Genomic DNA, 15,057 nt, shown 5'->3' with positions numbered 1-15,057 from the left:
GAAATTTCTGTCTGCAGGTTCATTTTTGCTTTTCATTTGTTTGCTTTGTTTTCCTTTTTTCTCCTTGTTGACCCATAGAGTGTCTTCCACCCAGCTCCTAGTCCATTATAACAATCTGCTCCTACACAGATCTCCTGGAGCCCTGTCTTCAGTGATATTAGGGATGTCACAATTATTAACAGTGAGCTAGTGAGTAGCTTCCTGACCTGAGGCTTGGCTGGTGTCCTGCTTCTGCCATTTCTCTAGATAAACAGCTTCCTATAAAGCTGTAGCCTCACAGTGAGGCAAAGAATACTCCAAAATTCTAAGAATTTTCTTGCCTTTTGCACAAATATGACCACCTTTCAATCAGTGAAAAGGAAGGAGGCATCTTCCTGAACCCTATTCTGAAATCATATTCTACAGGACTGCTGTTTGTTCCCAGTAAGTGCCTTTATGATTAACTTATAGATAATTGGCAGCTGATCCTCAAAATATTCTGGATCCTACCTCTACACTTTTTCCCCAAAATGGCTACCATATTTTCTATATCTGTCTCCCTGGGGCCTTTGCTATTTGCTTCCTCTTCAGCTGAGACGATTACTTTAACAGACTTCAATGCCCAAGACTTGACTAAAACTGCCTACAGTGGCCCTTCTCCCCACTGGAGTACTGAAGAGGCCACATGTTTTCCCAAAACCAATACTTTGGGACCTACATGTTTTCCAATTAATTTCTTTGCATTCTTGTTCTGTGTCCCCAGTGCTTATATTTTCTGTCACTGTACTTGGAGAGAAAAACAATTGCTCACTATATATATATAAATGTTCACTATATTTTTTTGTTCATTTACAAATTGGTATATAATTTTGGCCTAGAAAGATAACTATATTTATAATAGCACACACAAATGTAAAGTAGGTACCCTGTCATAGTTCATTTTAAATCCTAAATATATTATATACCCAAAATACATTACTTAAAATTGAAATGGAAAAATAGAAACATGATTTATTAATTATAATGATAGCTATATAATTATGTATTTATCAACTCTCAAGGCATTTACTGTATTAATTTTTAAAAAGATTACTATCCCTAGGAAGTATATAGGTTGCAAATATCAGTAATTTCATTATATCAAACTTTTCTGTAGTGGTTGCAGACAGAAATGAGTTTTGGAAATACCACAATAGTGTTGGGAGAGGCAATCTGCCCTGGGCCTTGAATGTCCCTGAATGTACTTACTGGGTATGCCAAGAATGCAAAAGCTTGACTCCACTTTACTGGGACCATTTTCCAGAGTGGGGTTTGCAGTGAGCAATCTTGAGTGATGAGGTAATGTCACCCACCAGGGCAAAGAACAAGCAGGCTTGCTTACTACTCTATTTACTAAAAGCTGGAGATTCCCAAAATCTAGCACTCTTCAGATGTCATGCAAACCCACTGTGTGCTGGGCCCATCTGAGTCCTCTATATTGCCCCCATAATCCTTGGAGGGGAGGGAAACTGATGCAAACAGATAAGTACTCCTAGCTCCTAGCTATGCCATTAGTAATGACACTTTTCGTCTCTGATGCGAGTCTTGTGTCTTCTGCCAGCATCTGCAGCTAACTTATTACCTTGTAAATAGGGTTAATTAAATGCCAGAACTGACAAGACAGTAAAAGATGATAGGATACTGACAGAGACATAGTTTTCCTTTCTTTCTTCCTTTTTTTTTTTTGAGACAGAGTCTCACTCTGTCGCCCAGGCTGGAGTGCAGTGGCGCGATCTCGGCTCACTGCAACCTCTGCCTCCCGGGTTCAAGCAATTCTTGTGCCTCAGCCTCCCAAGTAGCTGGGATTATAGGTGTGTGCCCCCATGCCTGGCTAATTTTTATATTTTTGGTAGAGACGGGGTTTCACCATGTTGGCCAGGCTGGTCACAAACTCCTGACCTCAAGTGATCTACTCACCTCGGCCTCTCAAAGTTCTGGGATTACAGGCATGAGCCACTGCACCCAGCTGGAGAGACATAGTTTTCTTGAAGAGTAAGGGCAAGAACCCTAGAGGCCCATTCTCAGGTATCCTCAGGTTCAAGGGTGAGAAGACCCCCTGAGATCATGCCCAGGTGGTGGGCAAGGTTAAGGGGCAAGTGATCCCAATATTCTCTCTGTTAATGAGTCTGAATGGTGAGAGGTGGGATTCAAGCAAGCCACCCAAATAGTACCTTTGTTTTTGCTCACCTTCCTCTGGGCAGGCAAAAGAAGGAATGGTACATGACCACGGGGGCGGCAAGCTGAAAGACCATGTGGTTGTGGCTGCTGGGCCAAGAAATCTCCAAAACAGAAATAAATGGAGAGAACGATGAAGATTTTGCTATTTGACATGGATCTTTAGGTGGATTGAAAACATTAGAAGTTCATTTGGTTGAGACATGAGTGAGCAGGTGCTCAAAAGTGAATGTGAATGCAAAACCTTGCCTAATAGGACAGAGTCAACTGTTCTATGTATCTGATTCCTGCTTTAGCCTGACTTATTTGACATTGAAGACAAAGCACTGGGTATACAGGTGGCCACTGTCTGAAGCAAAGCTGCTGGCTTAATGGTCCCTTAAATGCCTTGGCCTGGTTTACTGATGCTTTGGCTAAGTTAAAACCTGATGGTGTCCAGTAGGGGGCAGTAGCTGTCCAACCTCAATGACAGCTCCAGGAGACTGAGTGGTAATGACCAGTTAGCCCAATGGGCTGAAATGAAAAGCCATCACCCTTACCTTAGGCAATACTCCCAAAGACTAGCCGTATTTTTACTGATTCTTGGTCTGCTAACAGTACTGTAGTCACCTGGTCTGCCACTTGGAAGACTACAGTTGGTAAATTAAAGATATTCCTGTTTGGGGCCACAAACTAGAAACAAATTGTGGCTGCCAATCAGACACTTTGGGTCACTCACATAGATACCCACAGTAACAGTAAGGGCCTGCTCTCTGATAAGACCGACTGAAATCAAGTCGCTGAACAAGTCTGTATTGCCTGGTCACTGGGATTTCCCACTAGGATCCATCACTGCACTAGATAAGGCAATGAACCCACCACAATAGACTGGATACAAAGTAAAAGGTATGTTTTTCATGCAGAAGATACCACTGCATACCACACTTATGTATCTTGCCCAGTTGGCCTCCTTTTCTTGTGGTGAAGAAGTCCACATTACATGGAGGATTGCCCTTGCCCCTTCCCAGCAGGGACCTCTGTCACCTCCTCTTGGGCTCACCTCGTGCCTTTCCACCATAGACATTTTTCAGGTTATGGTGTTGCTGCTCCACCATATGGAGTTGCTGCTCCAATCTGATTAGCCTATTCAAGCTATAGCACTGACGACCATGTTTTGGGGTTCCTAGACCTTCTATAGTCTGACCATGATATGCCTAACAATGAGCCAATAGTTAGGTACTTAATGGACATTCCATGCTTCCTACCATCCTCAGGTATCTGGAATTGTTGAGAGCTTGGAATGGCCTTCTTGAAAATCAACTCAAAAATGTTTCTGGCTCCACCTCTCTTACCTCCTCCTGGTCCACACTCTTGTATGAAGCAGTTTGCTTACTAACTGTGGCCACCTTCAGAAAGGGTTCATTTCATCCTTGTAGCCTCCTGGGAAACAATCAGGACAAAAGGAGTGGGGGATTATATATATCTGTTTTGAAAATTTGGGATTCTGCCTGGCCCAACCCTGGTTATCTTGCTTCTTTCTTTTTCCCAAAAGCAATCTCAGGATGGTTTGTTTCATATATCCCTTGGGTGGCAGCCAGCCAAAAGGGGGCTTAGAGATTCAAGCTTAATTTGGGTTTACCCACCTGGATTCATTTTGTTCAACTGATAAGGTCCCAGATCATAAATATCCATAATGACCATCTGATTGAGTGCCCTGCTCACTGAGTCATTCTATAGTGGTCCACATAGGCCAAAATGGAAGACATAATAGGTTTATAAATTTGTCCCATATGTACTTACCCTTCTATAAGCTACAGGCACAAGTAGGGGATGATTGGAGAAAAGGCGAAGTTATATCTACTGGAATGGGACACATTAACTATGTGGCCAAAGAAGGAAAGCAACAACTTCAGCCCCTAGGAAGGGAACACATGAGTCCTCAGGAAGTACAGGGATGGGGAGGACAATTAATACTTTCTTTGTCCTCTGGATCTGCAAGTGCATCCTGGCAAAACAAATATATAGTTAGCTACCTGAATCAAACAGCAGCTGAGGCCAGCCATCTGACCTGCGTCTGTTTCATCTCTGACCATGTGCTTGCTATGAAACAGAAAAATTCACATGGGCATTGGTGGTTCTTAATTCTTTTGTTGTGCTTGATACCATCAATGGCAGCTCCTGAATGTGGACCCTGTTGTATACATGGAAGCAGAGGGACTGGCACAACCTTATTTTAATCTGATGTACACAAATCCATATGCTTCTTCTGACATGTGAGAAGCTTTGGATTATGCCATGCATGGCAACTGAAGCAACAACTACTTGGTGATACTGCCCATGTGGCTTAGACAAATCAATGTAATGGTTGATCCAAGTTTAATGACAAATCCTGAAATAAAGTGACTCTTTATTTCAGCCTCTTTAGGCTACATGTTTGTATGTAGGAAAGAGTAGGCCACGGTGTATTCCACCTTTGAGTTTGGGGGTTGCTTTTTGGCCCCTGTAATCTAGCGCCTCCTGTAACTATCTGCAACGAGGCCAAAGATTAGCATGTCAGTCTAAACTCCCTTGCATGGGTCAAAATAGATAACAGACCAGACTTAGATTACATCCTAGCTGTATAAAGTAAGATCTACTTTCTCCTCTGGGGCTTATTCACAGTTGATTTAGTCCAAGATACTGAGGGACATAGTTGATACCAGTATTACAGGATGTTTTTATCCTGCTACTTGGAGTCTTGTTAAGTAAGTGCTGTATGAGACAAATTAAAGCGATGGTCCTAGTCTCTCTTGGTAAGATTAATAAGAGTAGCTGATGTAGTAGCATACTCATGTCAAGACAATGCTGGGCTGAGGGATGGGTTGTTGGAAGAGTCAATCTACCATGGGCCTGAAGCATTCCTAAACATTCTTACTGGGTATGCTAAGAATGCAAAGTCTTGGCCACTCTTTACTTAGGTAATTTTTCAGGGTTGTGTTTGCAACAAGCAACTGGAGAAATGAGGTAATGTCTTCCTCTGGGCTTACTAAGTGCTTACTATAAAAGTGGTAGATTCCTGAAGTTCGGTGTTCCTCAGTTGTGATGAAAACCCACTGTGTGCAGCCTCTGCAACTTCCACGTGTTCTCTGGGGGCAAGGGAAGCATAGAGGTGGTGCTCATTCTTTTTGCTGTGTTGTGAGTAGTAAACTACTTTGTCTCTGACTCCGGAGTCTCGTATCTATTGTTAGCATCCATGAAACAGTAACAGACTAACTTCTTAGCTTATATTTAGGGTAAAATCTCATCTCAAACTCCGCAAATAATTCAATATCATTGTAATATGAAATGCATTGTAAGGGCCAGGAATGGTGGCTCATGCCTGTATCCCAGCACTTTGCGAGGCCGAGGTGGGCATATCACTCGAGCCCAGGAGTTAGAAACCAGCCTGAGCCACATAGTGAGACCCTTTCTCTAATTAAAAAAAAAGAAAAAAGAAAAGAAACGCACTGTAATAGGAAGTGAAAAGTAAGATCAGAGAGGTGAGCAGGGGTTATAAAATGGATAGTCTAATATGTTATGATAAGGAGCCTAAGTTGATCATATTGGTAAAAAGGAGTGCTACAGACTGAATATATGTCCCCCCAACCCCCAACCCCCCCCCCCAATTCATGTGTTGAAATTCTAATGCCAATGTCTTGGTATTAGGATATGGGACATTTGGAAGATGATTACATCACGAGGGTGGAGCTCACAAATGGGATTAGTACCCTTAAAAAGAGACCTCAGAGAGCTCTTTCACTCCCTTCTGTCATGTGAGGATACAGCAAGAAGACAGCCATCTATGAACCAGGAAGCAGGCCCTCACCAGACACAGAATCTGCTGGTGCCTTGATCTTGGACTCTCCAGCCTCCAGAACTGTGAGAAATAAATGTCTGTTGTTCCAGCCATCCAGTCTAAAGTATTTTTGTTATAGAAGGCCAAGCAAACTAAGACAGGAAAAAGGGAAGATTTAAGAAGGAAATGACATGACTGGATTTGTGTTTTTAGAAAAGACACTGGAGGTTATGTGAAGCACTGATTTGAGGGGAACAAATCTTTAGGCAAGCAGAGCAGTAAGGGGGTTATTACAGCAACCCACAATAGAAATGTTGAGAGCTAAATGGAAATAAGGGAAGAGATCAGTGAAATACATAAGAAGATTCCTGAATGGCTACCAGATAGAGGGTGTTACCAACAACTGAAGAGATGGGAGAAAAAAATAGGGTTAGGGATAAAAATTTTTGAGTTCTGTTTTTTTTTTTTTTTTCTAAAGTGGAGTTTGAGGCACCTGAAGGGAATCTATGCAGAGAGGTCTAGCAAAAAGAAAAGGTTGTTGGGGAGGGGCAGATATATATAGACCTGAAGATTAGAAGAGATGGCTAGATTCAAGATATAGATTTATGAGGCATCTATATTAATAGTTGTCTCAACTGTTTTCTCAGAAGACATTAATTTTCTGACATAAATCAAAGACTATAAATTGGAAATATGAATCTCTACACCCTTCTTGAAATATAAACATAATATAAATATCCACATAAATGGCTCAGTACAATGCAATCATGAGTTAGCTACCAGTGCCATATAAAACGTAGAGCAGAAATGGATTAGAAAGAAGAATGCCTTCTTGTATGCTTAGATAATTTTCTTATTTCAGTTGATTTCGATGTCTGTTTGTACTTTGGTTTCTTAGTCTTTAAAGTGATTTTATAGGGAAGCAAACAGTTACAGCAATCAACTCATGAAAGACATAAATTCACTGAGCTACAGAAATAAAATGAAATCTGCATTGCTTTTTCCACTGACCGACATTCTTCCTCTTTACTTAAACTTCTGATTGTCAAGGCTTAATTCTGTGTTTTATTGCTAAAATTTCTAAGTACTTAACAAATATGATGAGAACCACATCACTAACCTGCCATCTTAAGCAAATCTTCAAAAATATATTTTTTAGTTATTTGACAATTCTCTAAGCAAAGGCTAAGAATGTGCTCCAAAGACAGAATAGGAGCTTTATTTGCTATTTTCCAAGTTTAAGATGTTCATCCATCTGGCAGAGCAGCTAGACAATACATCAGCCAAGAACATCTCTCTGGCTTGAAATAGTTCTGGCTCTCAAAGAGGATTTGACTGAGGGAAAGGCAACATCTTTAGTTGCTCTAAGGCTGAACTCTTCTAATATTTCCCCCCAATGCCTTCTCCAAGCCTTGGCTCCGTCCACTAACTCGGTTTCCATAGGAATAGACAGAGCTATCAAGTGGCACGTAGTCAAACAGCACAAATGAGAGAAGGAGAAAATGTTACTGTCAAAAAAAGGCTTTTCTCTATGAGAGGAAATTATGGAAAGGTATTCTTGACTCTGAGGCTTCCTTATCCAATGCCAGATTTTTCATGTGCTCTTCCTGACTAATATAGCCTATTTTATTTAGATTATTATGAAAATTAATGCCTTCATTGGAGAGCCTTTTATATATAGGAAACTCACCAAAAATAAATATTGAAAAAAGTTATAAAATGCTGGGATGCTTATTTCCACAAGGATAATTCTGTTGTGCTTGTGAGGTACTCTGATTTATTTAGAGTGGTGCTTTAAATTGGTACAACCTTTTAGGATGATTATAAAGTATATTTGGTTTCTTACAGTTGGTATTTTATTTAAGGACAACATTTTTTTTTTTTTGTCTTAAACTCCAGCAAAAGAAGTTCTCAAACTCTAGCATGCATCAAGATCGTCTGGAGGGCTTGAAAACACATAGGCCCTCCCACAGAGTTTGTCATTCACTGGTGTAGGGGCCAAGAATCTGCATTTTGTAGCAAGTTTCTGGGAAGTGCTGCTGCTGCTGGTCTAGAATTCTAAACTTTGAGAACCACTGTTGAAACAAAGAACCTAATCTAGGAGTTCTCAATCCTTAGGAGCTTAAAAAAAAAGTCTGTTCCCATCCTAGATCAACAAAATCAGAATTTCTGGGACTTTGGAATTAATATTTCTTAAATTTTCGGTAGGTGATTCAAAAATGCAACCGGGATTGAGAAGCACTGACCTAATTAAACCATTCATTCAACATTCAATGGTTATTTTTGATGTAATTACTCTGTATCAGACTCCATGCTAAGAGTTGGGGAAGCTTTATACAGATGTATGCTTGTATGCAATGCAAAATTATAAGCAAGGAAGGGTAAATGCATAAAAAGGATACAAAAACAGACCACAAAGACAGGATAGATGATGTACTTAAAAGTCATTCCTTGTGACTTCCCCAAGATGTCCTTGTGAAGAGGTGAAGGGGTTAGAACAGAATGACTTCATGAAAGAGATGGCAGTTGAACAGGATCTTAACTTAGGATTACTAACACTTTGGCACTCCTCGATGTCTCCATCTTGTTCCTGCTCCCAATTTCTTTGATATGGAGGGCAATAAGTATTTTCTGAATTTTATGTAAAATGCTATATAAAGACAGCTTCAAATCTTACTCCCACCCCTTCCAATCAATTTGTCCCCATAAGCTCCTCCTATATGCATATTCTGAAGCCAACATTAGTAAGTTGTGTATATCATGTCTCTTGGATCCACTTATTACATGCTCCAATAACCCCCACACTATCCCTCCCTTTGACCGTAATAGAAAGTGAAACCATATGCAATGCTATTCACTGCTGTCATACAATGAGATCAGTTCTATGATAGAGGTAAGGACACACGGTAGTAAGAACTCTGTAGAGGGGCACCTAACCCAGCCTTGAGGGGTCAGTAGAAGCTTATTGGAGAAAACAGTGCCTGAGCTGCATGTTGAAAGTATATGCAATTAAGCCAGCTTAAAGTAGGAAGGAAGCTGAATGTGCGACGGCATTGTGTGTGGAGGATGAAAAAGAGGTGACTAGAATGAAAGCTTTAAAAACACAGTATGTCTGAGGATAGAGTAGAACTGGAGACACAGGACACTGAAGCCCAAAAGATAAGCAAGAACTCGATGACGAAAAGTGCAGGGTCAAGGAGTTTGGGCTTTTCCTTTCAGTCTTCTGAAGTAGTACTGAAGGATTTTTTTTTTTTTTTTTTTTGAGATGGAGTCTCGTTCTGTTGCCCAGGCTGGAGTGCAGTGGCGTGATCTCAGCTCACTGCAAGCTCTGCCTTCCAGGTTCATGCCATTCTTCTGCCTCAGCCTCCCGAGTAGCTGGGACTACAGGCGCCCGCCACCACGCCCGGCTAATTTTTTGTATTTTTAGTAGAGACAGGGTTTCACTGTGTTAGCCAGGATGGTCTCGATCTCCTGACCTTGTGATCCTCCCGCCTTGGCCTCCCAAAGTGCTGGGATTACAGGCATGAGCCACTGCACCCGGCCAGTACTGAAGGATTTAAGTAAGGGCGGGACATGAGAGAGGTCTCAGCCAGAACACTCCCACACCCAAAGGCAAATCACTGAATTTTTCCTAGCCTCTGTTTCCTCCCACATGAAAAATAAGGAGGGTGGATTATGATCTAAAGCCCACCCAGCTTAATGTCCTTTGACTCTATGATTCTAATTCTAAAAGGCAGAAGACCCGCTCCCTATAGCTACTTCAAAACTAAATGTTTTTTATTCCAACTGACTCAACAATGACTTAATTTCTAATAATTTTTATTTTCCTTAACCACAGGGTAACAGTTTTTACATCCATTTCCTTTTTCCCAATACTGCACAAGTAATTCATTTTCCTAGCATATTGATGTTCGCTTTAGGGGATCCAAAAATGCTACTCCATGGGGAGGCAGTATGGTGTAACAAAATGAGAATGGATTTTGGAACCAGTCAGATCTGGGCACTTCATTGGCTATATTATTAATAACTGTGAGCAAGTTACTTCTCAAAGCCTCAGATTTCCCATTGGTAAAAAAGAAAAAAAAGTGACCAGTGCACAGCGAGTACTCAACAAATATTGGTTTCTTTCTCAGATACCATCATTGCTCTCCTCTCATCATAAAAGTAGTATCTGTAAACAAAACAGCTTTCATTTGCTCCTAATGTTCTCATTGTTTGATGTCCATGATAATCTGTGTAGCCTGTTCTTCTTACTGACCCTGACCAGCCTTCTCAGTGACACTGCAAGCAAAGTTATTAAAACATCATATTTTAATATTAAACTCAGAAGCTAAATGCAACAAATTTTGTTTAACTCCTGGTTCCTTTGAAGCACCCCAAGTCTTGTAGGCTCCATCTTTAGTTTTCCAACAATGTACCTTAGTTTTATTGATCCTAGCATGCAGTTTAGAAAAATCAATTCACCTACTCTGCAAAGATGTGTGCCTTTGGGGGAACTGTTTCAAACAACTGATTGAATCCATCTGTTGCCTTCTCTACTTCAGTTCCACACTATGGATGGGATTTCTTAGATGGTGGGAAAAGACAAATATACAGACAAATGTATAAGTAAATTCGATTATACTAAAAAACCTTTAATGAACCTCATTCAGACCATGCATTAAAGGGTTTAATCAAATGCTGACCATAACTAGTAATCTGACTTGGTAACTATTATCCATTTTCAAAATGGTAGCCTAAATCCTCACAGTGGTGAGTGCTTGAATTCAAAATTGTATCTTCTAGTTTCAAATTTAGCCATCTTTAAAAAATTATATCAAAACATACCTCCATCTGCAAGTCAATCCCTGAACTCTATACTGCTCCTCATCTGTCTGCCACCATTTTAGACCTTTTTATTTGAAACTAAGAGAAGCAACTGAGTTGAGAAAGCATAATGCTACAGCTTAGTGGCTGAAGTGAGGAATAAAGATTTGCAGATTAAAGACTATTTTAGTTGTGTCAATCTGTAATTTATGCCAGGGTAGATGTCCTGTTTGTTATAGCTATGTTTTAACTCTAATCTAACTATTCTTCCAAGTGCAAGCACACTACAATTCTGAAATCAATACTTTAGTATCTCCCTCAAGCCCTTTGTGGACCAAATGGAAATAAACAAACATAAATTTTAGAAACACATTCAAAGATTAGAAATTTTATGCTTTACATATATTGAAAATTTTGAAAAACTATTAAAAGTTGGGAAAACAAAGTAAGAAAAAAGGTTACCAAAAATTTTATTACCCTAAGCCTAACACAAGCTCTGCTAGCATTTCTGTGAAAACTCTTCTAATCCTTTTTAGTTTTTTTGTTTAAAAAGAGAGAGGATTTGCACAGTTTTCATCAAAGTATACATCTAACTGTATATCTTAAATAAGCAGTGGTTTTAAAAATAACTTGTGAAGCTGTGCACAGTGGGTCACACCTATAATCCCAGCACTTTGGGAGAATGAGGCAGGTGAATCACCTGAGGTCAGGAGTTTGAGATTAGCCTGGCCAACACGACGAAACCCCATCTCTACTAAAAAAACAAAAATTAGCAGGCATGGTGGTGCACACCTGTATTCCCAGCTACTTGGGAGGCTGAGTCATGAGAATCGCTTGAATCCAGGAGGCAGCAGTTGCAGTGAGCCAAGATAGTGCCACTGCATTCCAGCCTGGGTGACAGAGTGAGACTCTGCCTGAAAAATAAATAAATAAACAAAAAATAAAAAATGAATGAATAAATAAATAACTCTTTCATGTGGCAGCCATCATCATAACAACCAACTCAGGTGTGAGTGGTCAAATGATGCTAATAATAGAGTGGGTTGGAGGGGTCCCAGGATATTTATATAGTTTCAAATTAGCTCCCACAAGATACTTATTATTTATAGTTACAATGGAAAAAATAGTGACGTCACAGCAGAGGAACCTGGCAGGAGCTGCTTTATTCAAGTGAATAATCCAAAATTAACACCATTACTGGGACAAATTGATGACACATGCTTCCTGATATGAGGCACTGAGAGGAATACAACATCACTCCTGTGGTATTCTTACCAAAAGTGCATAATCTGAATCTAATTATAAGGAAATATCAGACAAATTAAAAAGGAAGGCTACTGTACAATTTAACTGGCCTGTATACTTACAACATGTGAATATCATGAAGTACACACATACGTACACAAAAGACTGAAAAACTGTTGCAGATTAATGAAGACTAAAAAGACATAAATGATTGAATGGAATGCCTGATCCCGGATTTTTTTTTTAAATAGATGACATTGTTGGGACAATGGGCAAAATCTAAGTAAGATTTTTGGATGAGATAATATTATTTATGTTAACTGCCTGATTGTGATAATTGAGCTGTGGCTATGTAAGAGAATGTCCTTGTTTTTAGAAATTATGCACTGAAATTTAGGGGCAAAGGAGTATCACACCTGCAACTTACTCCAAATGATTCAGAAGGCAATATCTACACATTCCCATATATCAAGGCAAAGTAGAGAGAAGGATAAAGCACACATGTCAAAATGTGCACATTTGAGGAATCTGAGAGTATATGAAAATTATTTGTACTGTTCTTGAAACTTTTCTGTAAATTTGAGATTATATCAAAACATAAAGTTAGAAAAAAAGAAAAAAAAAATTAAAATTTTTGTTATAAAAGTAATAACATGTCCATTAAAGGAATTTCAAAAATAAAGTATAAAGAAGAAAACAGTGATCAGCCTGCACCTCTTAAACCTGAGGTAATCACAGTTTACATTTTTACATACTCTTTTCCTCTTGTCTACAAGGAGTTGTTTCTTATCCTCAGATTACATTTAAATTTCAAAATGCTCCCTACTCATGCCTTACTTAATATTCACAGTATTCTTGTTGTGAAAACCAGAAGTATTCTCACTACTTAGATGAGGAAATATACATTCAAAAAGATTAAACTATGGGTTTACTTTTAAAAGATTATCTGTTTATATCCTATAATAGAAAAAAAGTCACTAAATAGCTGGTTGAGCATGATTCACAAACTAAGATCTAGTTTCCTGTAAAATGAGAAGTTAGTAGTAGATGATTTCTAGGATTCCTTCTAACATTAAAATGCTACAATTCTAACATGTTCTATCATCACAATTTTGTTTTGTATAGAGAATTTGTAGTGCCTAGCACAGTGCCTCATTTATAGTAGGCACTACATAAACATTTTTTGAATAAATAAATGCTTTACAAATTGTAAAATGGATAGTTATAGAGATTATCAAGATTGAATACTATATGTGAGTGGTTTGTAAAGTATAATTTATAATTATAATTAATTATAATTATTACTGATGATTTGGAATAGAAAATATAAAACAAATTGCTCATTATTCTAGAGATTAAAGTTAAGACAACAGCTAAAATATGTCACCTTTTTGTAGGAATCTAAGACATTTACTATGAAGTTTATTTCTATATTACTCTTGTTTCAAGTATAATTCACCTTCTTCTCATCAATAACCAATTTAACTGACTGTTTACAGACAGATGGAGAGATGAATGACAAATTAGTACTCCCCAGGTTTGTGGCATGGACATAAAAAGTGAATTTATTTTTCAAATACATTTTATAGCCATAGCCTTGCAAGTAGAAGACATCTTATCTAGTTTACTATTGATCCAAATGACAAGGCTGAGCATCAGATTAAGGATATGTCAGAAACCTGAGAAAGGCTACCAACAGATGCAGCAGGATGGCAGCTTCTTTCAAAATGATCTATTAAGGCTACTGTGTTTACAAAGGCAGTTGAGAAAACAGCACAATATACTAGGTCACCAGCAGAGTGGCCATAAAAACTTCTGATACTAATGTGAACCCCCATACACCAATCATGATACATGTTTATTTTCAGCAATAAAAACTATGCACAGACTTTTGCAGATAAACAAAAGATACGTGACTTTTTTTTCACCCCACATCCCTTTCCTATTGTCACAGTGTCTTCTTCAACGAAAGGAAGCATTCCTAAGAGATGACATCTGTTGTGAGATAATGGGAGATACTATATAATTTAAGCTGACTGTCAACCGGAAAGGTCAAGCGCAATTCAAGAATTTCATTTTAAGATATTTTCTTTGGTGATATTAAAATATGACATAGCTAAGTAGGTAATGACCAAAAAATATCATGCCAAAATGGAGTCCTTAAAAACAGAAATTCTGAGGTATTTCTTATATATATAGTACAATATTTTATATAAAAAAGAAACATTATTTTTGGTATAACATGCTAAGCATACTTAAAAAAAAGTAGCAAAACAAGAACAAGAACAAAAGAAACCTGTTCAGAGGTGGGAAAATCTTTTTTTTTGTGATCACCTTGGGATTAGCACATCTTTATGGAAGATCCATTACTTTCTAGACTAGAATGAATTGAAGAATTTTGTGAGAATCATGGGAGTAGAAAAAGCTTCAGAAAATTCCCCTTTCAGATGGCTTTGCACATACTTGAACTGTTTTTTCAAAACCCAGAGTGCTCTGAACACTATCAAGAGACCAATATTTGACACTGTTAAAAACTAAAGAGATAGATAACTGTGGTCTAAGTCGATTTAAAACATCAGCCAACTATTCAACTTCTTTAGTTTGCCTTTTAAACCAGCATATGATGCTTTTTTAATAGCAATTATAAAATGTTTTTATCATCAGCTTAAATAGCAGTGAATAGAAGTGAACTGCATTATCCTTATTAAATGCTATAGGTCTAACTTGTCAGGACAGCTGGGTTTTAGTCCTGGCTCTAACTAGTTATCTAAACATAAACATATCATTCAATTTACCAAACAATTATTGAGTACCTTCTTTGTGTAAGGCATTGTTTTTAGTTGTGATGAATAAAACAACTTTCTGGGCCTCAGTTTCCTCAATTGTGAAATGAGGAAATTCATTTAAGTTATAAACTAGTATTTTATTTACCAAAGTGTTTTACAGATCACTGTTTCCTTAAATGCTGTTAGTTTATGCTGGAAAAAAAAAGCATTGGGATCAAATGATTATGAGAAATT

At 38.4% G+C, this 15,057-nt stretch overlaps 1 protein-coding gene across 15 annotated transcripts in view; it reads right to left on the bottom strand.

Moving 5' to 3' along the window:
* Window positions 1–15,057, bottom strand: part of INVS (inversin) — a 239,845-nt gene that overhangs the window by 119,778 nt on the left and 105,010 nt on the right. For 3 of the 15 annotated variants that reach the window (XM_063696618.1, XM_063696619.1, XM_055350051.2), the window contains one exon: window positions 3,525–3,612. The exons of the other annotated variants lie outside the window; for them this stretch is intronic. The gene's annotated coding sequence lies outside the window, so the exon portion shown is untranslated. The remainder of the gene's footprint in view (window positions 1–3,524; window positions 3,613–15,057) is intronic. 15 annotated transcript variants of the gene reach the window in all.

Source organism: Gorilla gorilla, chromosome 13 (assembly GCF_029281585.2).
Source record: "Gorilla gorilla gorilla isolate KB3781 chromosome 13, NHGRI_mGorGor1-v2.1_pri, whole genome shotgun sequence".
NCBI lineage: Eukaryota > Metazoa > Chordata > Mammalia > Primates > Hominidae > Gorilla > Gorilla gorilla.
Note: the sequence above shows the minus strand (reverse complement) of the source record. Positions and strands in the feature narration are given on the sequence as shown.